Below are 8,812 nucleotides of genomic sequence, written 5' to 3' on the forward strand. Positions count from 1 at the left end.
TCTCTTCAGTGATGGAGCCACTCTCTATAGCTATCTCTTCTTATTTGAAGCGCATTGGACAGATAATGCCCAACGGCATGTTTATGACAAGTTCTACTATAATATAGGTGCAAACATGAAATGAGATTATTATTATTTTTGAAGAAACAAGGACATTGGTCTACTGCAATGGAAGGGCGAACCAAGATTGGTAAGTACCACACCAGGAACGAAAGTTTATAATAGATATAGAAGTGACAGTAAACAAGTTTTTCAAGATTTAAAATGAACAACATGATTTGGCTTCTTGCTCTAAAATAGAAACAATCTGCAACACTAACTTGGCGACAATCCCACCAATTCAACGACAATGGATATCTCTACCCTTCACTCCTTTGTGGTTTCTAGAATCAAAGGAGAACTACCATCATTGCAGGAAAGGAAAAGAAAATAACAACAGTTCTTGCGGTTAAAGCATCTGTCAAGTGAAGGTATGCTGCTTGAATCCTTCTTTCAGTAACCATCTGTACACAGCGGCAGTAGTGCCAAGGAAAAAAACTTATTTGAAAAGGCAGTAAGAATAAGCTTCAGGACACAGTGAGGGCTGAAGCTACCTATTTGAAAACAGTGAAACAACTCATTAAATTTATCCAGTTTTAAGAATTAATATTGTACAACTAAGAGCAGACTACAAAATAGTCAATCAAGAAGATTCAACTGTATAAACTTGATAATTAGAGACAATGTTTTAGCCAAAATATTTTAACCAACACTTCCACCAACCACCCGGTGAAGTGAAATATATAATATGGTCAATCAAGCATATTAAAATTAATATGTTAGAAGTAATAAAAGTGCACTGGGAAGGCAACCATAAAGAAGAACCGATGTCAAGAGCACTGACGATCACAGTAATAAGAAAAAGTAACCGATGTCAAGAGCACTGACGATCACAGTAATGAGAGAAAGTATCACATGGCAAGAACAATGGACTGACCAGACCATCTGAAATCCCTGGAACTACATGATATCAGATCCCTAACAACGCACATAATACCTACAAAGTAGCTGATGCAAAAATAAGTCCAAAAATAGTTATTTATTTTTCTAAACCCAAAATACAGTTAGGGAGACCTCGAGACAGATAGTTTACAGGTCGGTGAAAGAGGCTGGTGACAAAATTGAGACACCACAATACCTACAGATATGACAAAGACATGAGAAACGGTTGACCTGGCAATGTTGTTCAGTGTTAAAACAATCCCAAAAATGACATTGAGAAATCTATCCTGGCCTAGAGAAATGAGCTTAGACGGACTTTACAGAATGCTAATTCATGCACTAAACTTCTCCCAGAAATAATCATGTATTGCAGATTGAGTAATTAGCGGTGTTGCGTCAAGAACTATAGAGAATTCTTGTTTGCATTAGTACAAACAATAAAATCAAAAGGCAGGCATGACTGTGTTCACAAGAGAGAAATGCCAACTTGTTCTTATTCACCAAATTCTTCTGCTGGATTATTCCTCTTCTTTCTCAGATCTGCACACATCTGTTCAGAGAAGCCAGATATTAGGAAATCAAACCAGAGTGACAAAGGATGGAGCACCTAACAGAGGTTTGTGAACTACCTCTTCATGCCACGCCATAAGATGATTACTTTCAGCCAGATTGATTCCATGTTTCTGTGAATAAAACATATTGCACGTGACTGGATCTTAATGTTATAGATTAGCAAGCATCTCTAGATTCAATCACCATATATATCTTACTCCTAAAGTTACAGGGTAACCGTAATCATCTACTTACAATTTCCAAGACATTCTTTATAAATGTTATACTACATGGCACATGCCTATGTCCAAAAGGGCAATAATATGCAACTCAAGGATCATATTCATGTGGTGCCGTAATTGCATCCCACAAAAAGAAACCTATAGGCCTAAGAAACAGAGTAAATATCAATAATACATCATTACCATGAAAGAATTTCTCTCCTAGAAATTCATATCAAAGAGAGTGTGCACAGAAGCAACCCATACAGGTCAACTCAAGATATTTAAATGAACGTATTCAAAGATATTCCACGACCTTATTTACGGAATTTAGACAATTTTTGCTGCCAAGGTTAGAGCATTGCCTAGTCTGTTTCTGGCACAAAAACAATCTTAACCCAGCCTGCAGCTGAATAACGTGAAATAAGATTTAAGAATAAGACCAATAATTAGTACGTGTTGTACAAAGAAATCTTAGCTACAGAAGGAGTTTTGTGAACAAATTAAGATAGTTAAATGAGTGAAAGGACAGTACCAGATGACCCCGGCTCCCAGCTCACTGCACACAGAAATTTGCTAACTTATTTCCAGGATCAAACAATTTGGAAGCTTTGTATTGTACAATAAGAAAACCCAAAAGAAGTTTCATGATTGCAATCTAATTAAAGAACATGTCCTCCTCAGTCAGAGATTCATTTAATAAAAAAGAGAGAAAGGATCAAGAGCACATCACACAGGTCTACTGAGATCAGGAGCGGACAAGAACAACGGGCATTCATGTTTCATCATCAATGCCTCCTATAATATACGCAATCTGTAAAAAATGTGAACCTAAAAATGTGGTGAAACCAAAAGAAAACACACTGTAAATAGATGTAAAAGGGACATGCTCGTTAAACTTTGCAATCCCTTCCAAGGAACTTTTTATGAAAAGAAAATTTCGAGTAAGTACAAGAAGTGTCCAGTCTTCCGAACACATGTGCTGGGAATGGACTACAAAACAAGCCAGTGTTCTCAAATTATGTTTGGTACTACACCGAGCTTCTTAAATCATGAGGAAATTGGACCCTCCACAACACTGTCCAATGCACACTGCACGGGGTCCTGGAGTTCCGCAAAAAATTGGAATCAACGCCAGAATTCAGTAAGAACCAGTATATGAACATCAGAATCAAAATAAGAGAAGGAACATGTAGTACTCAAGATGTACAACAACATACACTTGTAAGATATTATATATCTGTATGAATGTGCGAAATACATGGGGCTCTAAACTATGAATCAATTATTAAGTAATAATGTTACTTTGGCCACTTCATTGCTTCACTGTCCTTATCTCAGGACAACATGTCGTGCATATTTAGAAACCATGACATCTATATCAACTGCACTAATATGGCAAACAATCAGTTAACTGAATTATCTATTATACCATGATTTAATGTGACACAAGAGGACAAAGAGGAGACAACTTAAATGAACAAATTATCTGTCTAATACTTCCAACATAAACAAAGAAGCCGCAACCAAAGTGTGAGAATCGGAAGGGAATACTGAAGCGAACATGGGTGCAAAGAAATACATGACTGAACTGGAGAAAATGAAAGCAGACCACTCCAAAACAATAAGAAACCTATAGTCGTTAATGCACAAACTAAATCTCATTGAGGAGGAGATTTAGCCTAGTCTGTTTCTGGCACAATTACAATCTCATTGAGGTGGAGATTTAGCCATGGAAGGACTATAGTAGCCATGAATCACAAACTATAGTCATAACCTGCAGATGAAAAGAAGAGCTCACCTGCAGATTGGGACCCTCGATGTAGCCATGGAAGGCTAGCCATACATGGTGGTGCTTCGAAGCCAAAACCCAAGGCAACAGTGGCAAGGTCCCGCCTAACAACGCCCCATTTCCTCTTACTGATTCATAATCAAATATTCAGGTGCAATAACAATTTCTGTCCAGTTATAAGTTAAAACTTTAAGAAAATGATTTTATAACCAAGATTACCTAAACTAACTTTCATTTATCACAGGGATGGCAAAACAGGCCAGTACTTGCCTCACTGAGTTGGCGTACTATTCCCAGACTACATTCTACGGGATTATGTTAATTTACTCCAGTTTCTACATGTCCGTACATGCGCCCTCTTCATGTTCAGTGGAAATGGCCAATATCATAATTCCTTGAAAGCTAGAATTTGTTATGTGCTGCAAAAGCTCAGAACCAACAACTATGCTTAGATAGTACTGTGCAAGTTGACCAGTGATCAAAAAGCATGGTGCTTGGTGCAAAGAAAACATCCAAACAAATGTGGGAAATCAAAGACTAATCAGAATCCGAGATACATCAAACCAAGGAAATCGATCTGCAAGATGCCCATGCAGCACAAGACAACTCCTCCCATAGCCAATCATAGACAATAGCTCACTGGTCGCTACTTGTTGGCACATTCAGACTTCTCCTTTCCCTCCATCGCAGAAAATCAACATATGAACATCAGAATCAAAATAAGAGAAGGAACATCCAGTACTCGGGATGTACAACAAGCGTGCACTTGTAAGCTATTATATGTCCGTATGAATGTGCAAAAAACATGGGGCTCTAAACTATATATCAATTATTAAGTAATAATGTTACTTTGGCGACTTCATTGCTTCACATGTCCTTATTTCAGGACAACATGTCATGCATATTTAGAAACCACAACATCTATATCAACCGCACTAATATGGAAAATAATCAGCTAACCCTGGCATATTTACCTTTTGCTTGTGGTTGTGATTTTTTTCGCATTAATCTCCAGTATTGAATCATCCACGACCTTAATGGATCCTTTAAAGGGGCCATCAGTGGAGTCATACTTGAACATATAGGCCTACAAAAGGGAGGGGGTGTTAACTTCAGCACTGAAGGAAAGAATATAATGGCAGAATTAAATTTGTAAAATTCCGATGCAGTAGAACATCCCACTGGATGATTCTTGTCGTCGCACCTAATAACAGAAAAAGGTAGGAACCTAATTGCGTAAAATTAGGTGTTAAGTAAATGCTTCTATGCTCGAAATACAGTGCAACATGGTTTGATGCAATTTTGATACAAAGTAGTATTGAACTAACTACTGCAAAACTGAGTTCAACGCTTTAACTTCGAATTCAGTTGCAGAAGATCTCATAGCACAAAATATGCAAATCATATAGCATTATTTCCTTACCATGTAGTTAGCATCAATATAAGGACTATTGACAGCCACAACTTCAATACCACCTCTACTGGAGCATTGATGCCTCTTTTCGAATCCTCAATGACTGAACTATCATTAATATCCTATAATCCTCATAACTGAATATCTCTTGTGTCCGTATGTCAGTGGACTCACTCCCTGGCCAGCACAGCAGCAACATCAGCAGGTCGCTGCAGCAAGCAACAAGTCAGTATACAACAAAGCATAGCTTCGTAGCTGCATGGAAGACACAAACATTATACAAATATATGCAGCAAAGCATCAGCATCAGGCCATCAACAGCCCAACACCCAGACAAAGCACCCAGCAACAAGCCAGCAAACACGCACACACGCAACACGGCAACAACAAGCACGGGCACATCACACGTAATGAGCAGGGCAATAGGACCAGGAAGAACAGGTATTCAGAGGAAGTTACCTTGCCGGGGACGGGATTCCTGGCGGCAGTGGTGGACTTGACTCGGGGCGGCGATGGAGGCCACTCGAGGCGGCGGCCCAAGGCGACTCTAGACGGCAGCAGCGGCGTGGCCATGTAGGCGCCCTCAATCCAATCCACTGCCCTGCTCTTGTCAATCGAGCTACGCATCCTCACCTCCACCCGACTGCAGCTCTTTAGATGTTATGGCACCTACGGCTGCTCTTCCATGGTGAGCCTCATCCCATGACGGCGGGGCAAGGTGGATGCAGAGGCAGCGGCAGCGCTCACAGTGCAGCAGAGGCGAGGCGATCCGCCTCCTTGGCTGGCATCCCCGCCTCTCCTCCTTCTCCGGCCGGCGACGCCCGGCTGACCTCCTCCTCCTGCATCTTCCTTGCGACGAGGGTTCTCCTCCTCCCGCGACTTCCTCGCGACCTGGGGTGGATATGGACCTCGGGAGGCGGTGGATCTCGTCGAATGGTACGGCGGAGCTCCTGGGGCTGCGGGAAGGGGGAGAAGGGAGGGGTGCGGCGCCTGTGTTGACGAGGAAGTAAGGAGGGAAGATTGTGGCGGCTGCGGGTTGGGGGCTAGGGTTCGTGCGGCTGTGCGCTTTGGCGCAGCGCACGACGCGCACGCGGCGCGCAGGCAGAGGGCGCACATGCATCTCGAAAAGGCTGACAACCAAGATGAATGCTCCATAGGACTCTGGAGTTGCTGGGCCCCGATGGCTTGCAAACTGTTCATGTGGCTGGCTATGCAACATAGGATTTGGACGTCTGATAGAAGATGCAGACATGGGCTCCAGGACATTTCCTTGGCATGCTTCTTGTATGACCAAGAGAAAGACAATGTAGATCACATCCTCCTAAACTGTGTTTACTTTCGGCAGGTTTGGTATCTAGTTTTCAGCAAGAGGAGAATCAACCTGGGGCTCATCCCTACAGCAACTGACCACATCCAACCTTGGTGGCTTGCTGCTAGAAAACAGGTGACCAAACAACTCAGGAAAGGTTTCGACGCAATGGTCATGCTAATTTGCTGGAATCTGTGGAAGCAAAGGACCGCTCGGGTGTTTGGCAATCGAACATCAATTTGTACCACCGTGGATCTCGTAGCAATCATCGAAGAGGAAATGCGGCTATGGACGCTAGTCGGATGGAGAGGAGCAGCTGATTTTAGCATATAGAGTATAGTAGAGGAGTAGGAGTGGGTTCATTTGGAATTCCGTTGCCTGCTACTAGTCTGTAGTATCCTGGCTAACAAACCTTGTAAAAATTCTTCTCTCTTTTATAAAGCTAAGGTATGTGATTTGCATACTCTCGGAAAAAAGATGAATGCTCCAAGAGCCCACCCGTCATTGGGCACCCGAACTTACCGCGCGGTGAAAACGACCAGTGAAACGAGCAGCGAACATCCAACGTTTCAGACAAAGCCAAAGATTGGATTGACCTGGATCGAAGGTTGGGAATGCATGGCGTCGAGGGAGTGCTCGGAGGCCGAGTTGGCTAGGGTCCTTATTGGTTTAAATATATATGCATTAATTAGATAAGAGATATTGTGATATCCCATGATATCCATGTCCCAACATGGAACAACCTGCAACTCCACCTGCAACTAGCAACGCTATAAGAGGGGCTGAGCAAAGCGGTAACATAGCCAAACAACGGTTTGCTAGGATGATGGAAAAGGTTAGAGGCTATCATGGCAATTTGGGAGGCTTGATAAACAAGTGGTAGGTAGCGCGACATAGCGATATCATCGAGACAACTAGCATACCAAAGATAGTAGTGAGATCCAAGGTGACGGTCATCTTGCCTGAAATCCCGCTAGGAAGAAGACCGAATCCATGAAGTAGACGAACGGGCGTAGTCGAACGAATCCTCACAATCGCAACGTAACCGGAACTATTGAGAAGAAGCACAACCGGAAAGAAGGAAACAACATGGTAAACAACCAAGCATTAACATGGCATGATGCACAACCAAGTATGATGCATGTCCGGTTTAATGAAACATGGCATGGCAAGGCAAAGTGCAACAAACAAAATTACAAGTTAAGTGGAGCTCAATATGCAACGAGTTGCATATTGAAGAAACACCATATGCAAGTATTTAGTTCGCTCTCATTTATGCTACTCATCAATATTAAATGTTATTAAACATGGCAAGAGATGAAGCATAAGTAAACTAACTATTTAGGCAAGTTTAAATGAGGTCGGAAATACAAACAACAATTCCGGAAAATCCCCATATGCATATTTTGAATTTGGTACTGTTCTGCCCTAAACCATATTTTAATGTTATTAAACTAGAAAATAAAGTGCACCAAGTTAATCTATTCATTTTTCTACCCCATTTACATATAAAGAACATTTAATTTGGAGCTACGGTTATTTAGTTATTAAATAAATCATTTTAGCATGACATTTATGCACATTAATGCAAACAACAAGTTAACCAATTTTAACATGGATGAAAGCAGCATATTATGAAACTAGATGAAATTCTAAGCATTTTACATATATAAAATATTTTAATCCGATGCACGGTTGTTGAGTTATTATATGCATGAACATGAAGGGCATTTCTGTAAAACTGGCAACTCTGGATAAATAGCTAAATTCGCATAACTGGCAAAAACATGATACGGGCTGCATATGTTCTCACCATGGGCCTTGCCTAGTTGGGAAGCAGTGGCCGTGGGCTGGCTGAGACGGCTCGGGCTGCTAGGCGCGCAGCTGGGCCGGCTGCTGGGCTCGATCGGAAGGGTCAACGCGGTTTCGGGCGTCGCTCGAGGAGGTCGAGACGCCAGTGAACAGAGGAGGCAGGGCGCTCGTGTTCTGACGAAGCAGAGGGATGCAGCGGCTCGATGCAGAGGCTCGGCGGCAGCGGGACTTGCAGCGGCGGTGGCGGAACTTGGCACGGCGACTCGGGCGATAGGGACGGCGCGAAGGAAGGCGACGGATTGGCGAAGCAGGGGAGGTCCGGCGAGGGAACGGTGCCCGACGGCGCGGTTTGTAGGCAGCGGGGAAGGGCTCGGACGAGCGGAACTTTGCGAGGCGAAGGGACTTGACGGATCCAGGCGGAGGCGGCGCTCGACGGCAAAGGCTGGAGGCCGAAGCAGGAGAGACCGCGATGCAGAGGACGCGGGCGACCTAGTCGGCGCGCTCCTGCTCCTGCAGGTTGCAGCGGTCAGTGAGGCAAACGGATCCGAGGAAGGAAGAGTGCAAGGAGGAGAGGGAGGGACGCGTCGGCGACCTTCTTAGGTGACGACGACGACTGGGTCCGGCCGGGCACGAAGTTGTGGTCATCGTTCTTGATGCGGCAGAGGAAGCTGGAGCGAGTCCCGGCGAGGAAGATGGTGGAGGCCGAGCGCGTGGGAGGAGTGGATCTCGGG

At 43.5% G+C, this 8,812-nt stretch overlaps 1 long non-coding RNA gene across 5 annotated transcripts; it reads right to left on the reverse strand.

Annotated features, from left to right (window-relative positions):
• Positions 1-1,059: 1,059 nt before the first annotated feature.
• On the reverse strand, positions 1,060-6,140 carry LOC123096948 (uncharacterized). Of its 5 annotated transcripts, none has more exons than XR_006446804.1 (5): positions 5,420-6,140; positions 4,970-5,169; positions 4,521-4,633; positions 1,611-3,674; positions 1,060-1,531 (listed from the first exon to the last, which is right to left on the reverse strand). It is a non-coding gene; the product is annotated as an uncharacterized lncRNA (long non-coding RNA). The 5 variants fall into 5 exon arrangements; XR_006446805.1 differs by having other exon boundaries at positions 1,611-4,225; positions 5,420-6,135; XR_006446803.1 differs by having other exon boundaries at positions 1,611-2,858; positions 3,556-4,633; positions 5,420-6,132.
• Between the last annotated feature and the right edge of the window lie 2,672 nt (positions 6,141-8,812).

This window comes from Triticum aestivum, chromosome 4D (assembly GCF_018294505.1).
Source record: "Triticum aestivum cultivar Chinese Spring chromosome 4D, IWGSC CS RefSeq v2.1, whole genome shotgun sequence".
In the NCBI taxonomy this organism is placed as follows: domain Eukaryota; kingdom Viridiplantae; phylum Streptophyta; class Magnoliopsida; order Poales; family Poaceae; genus Triticum; species Triticum aestivum.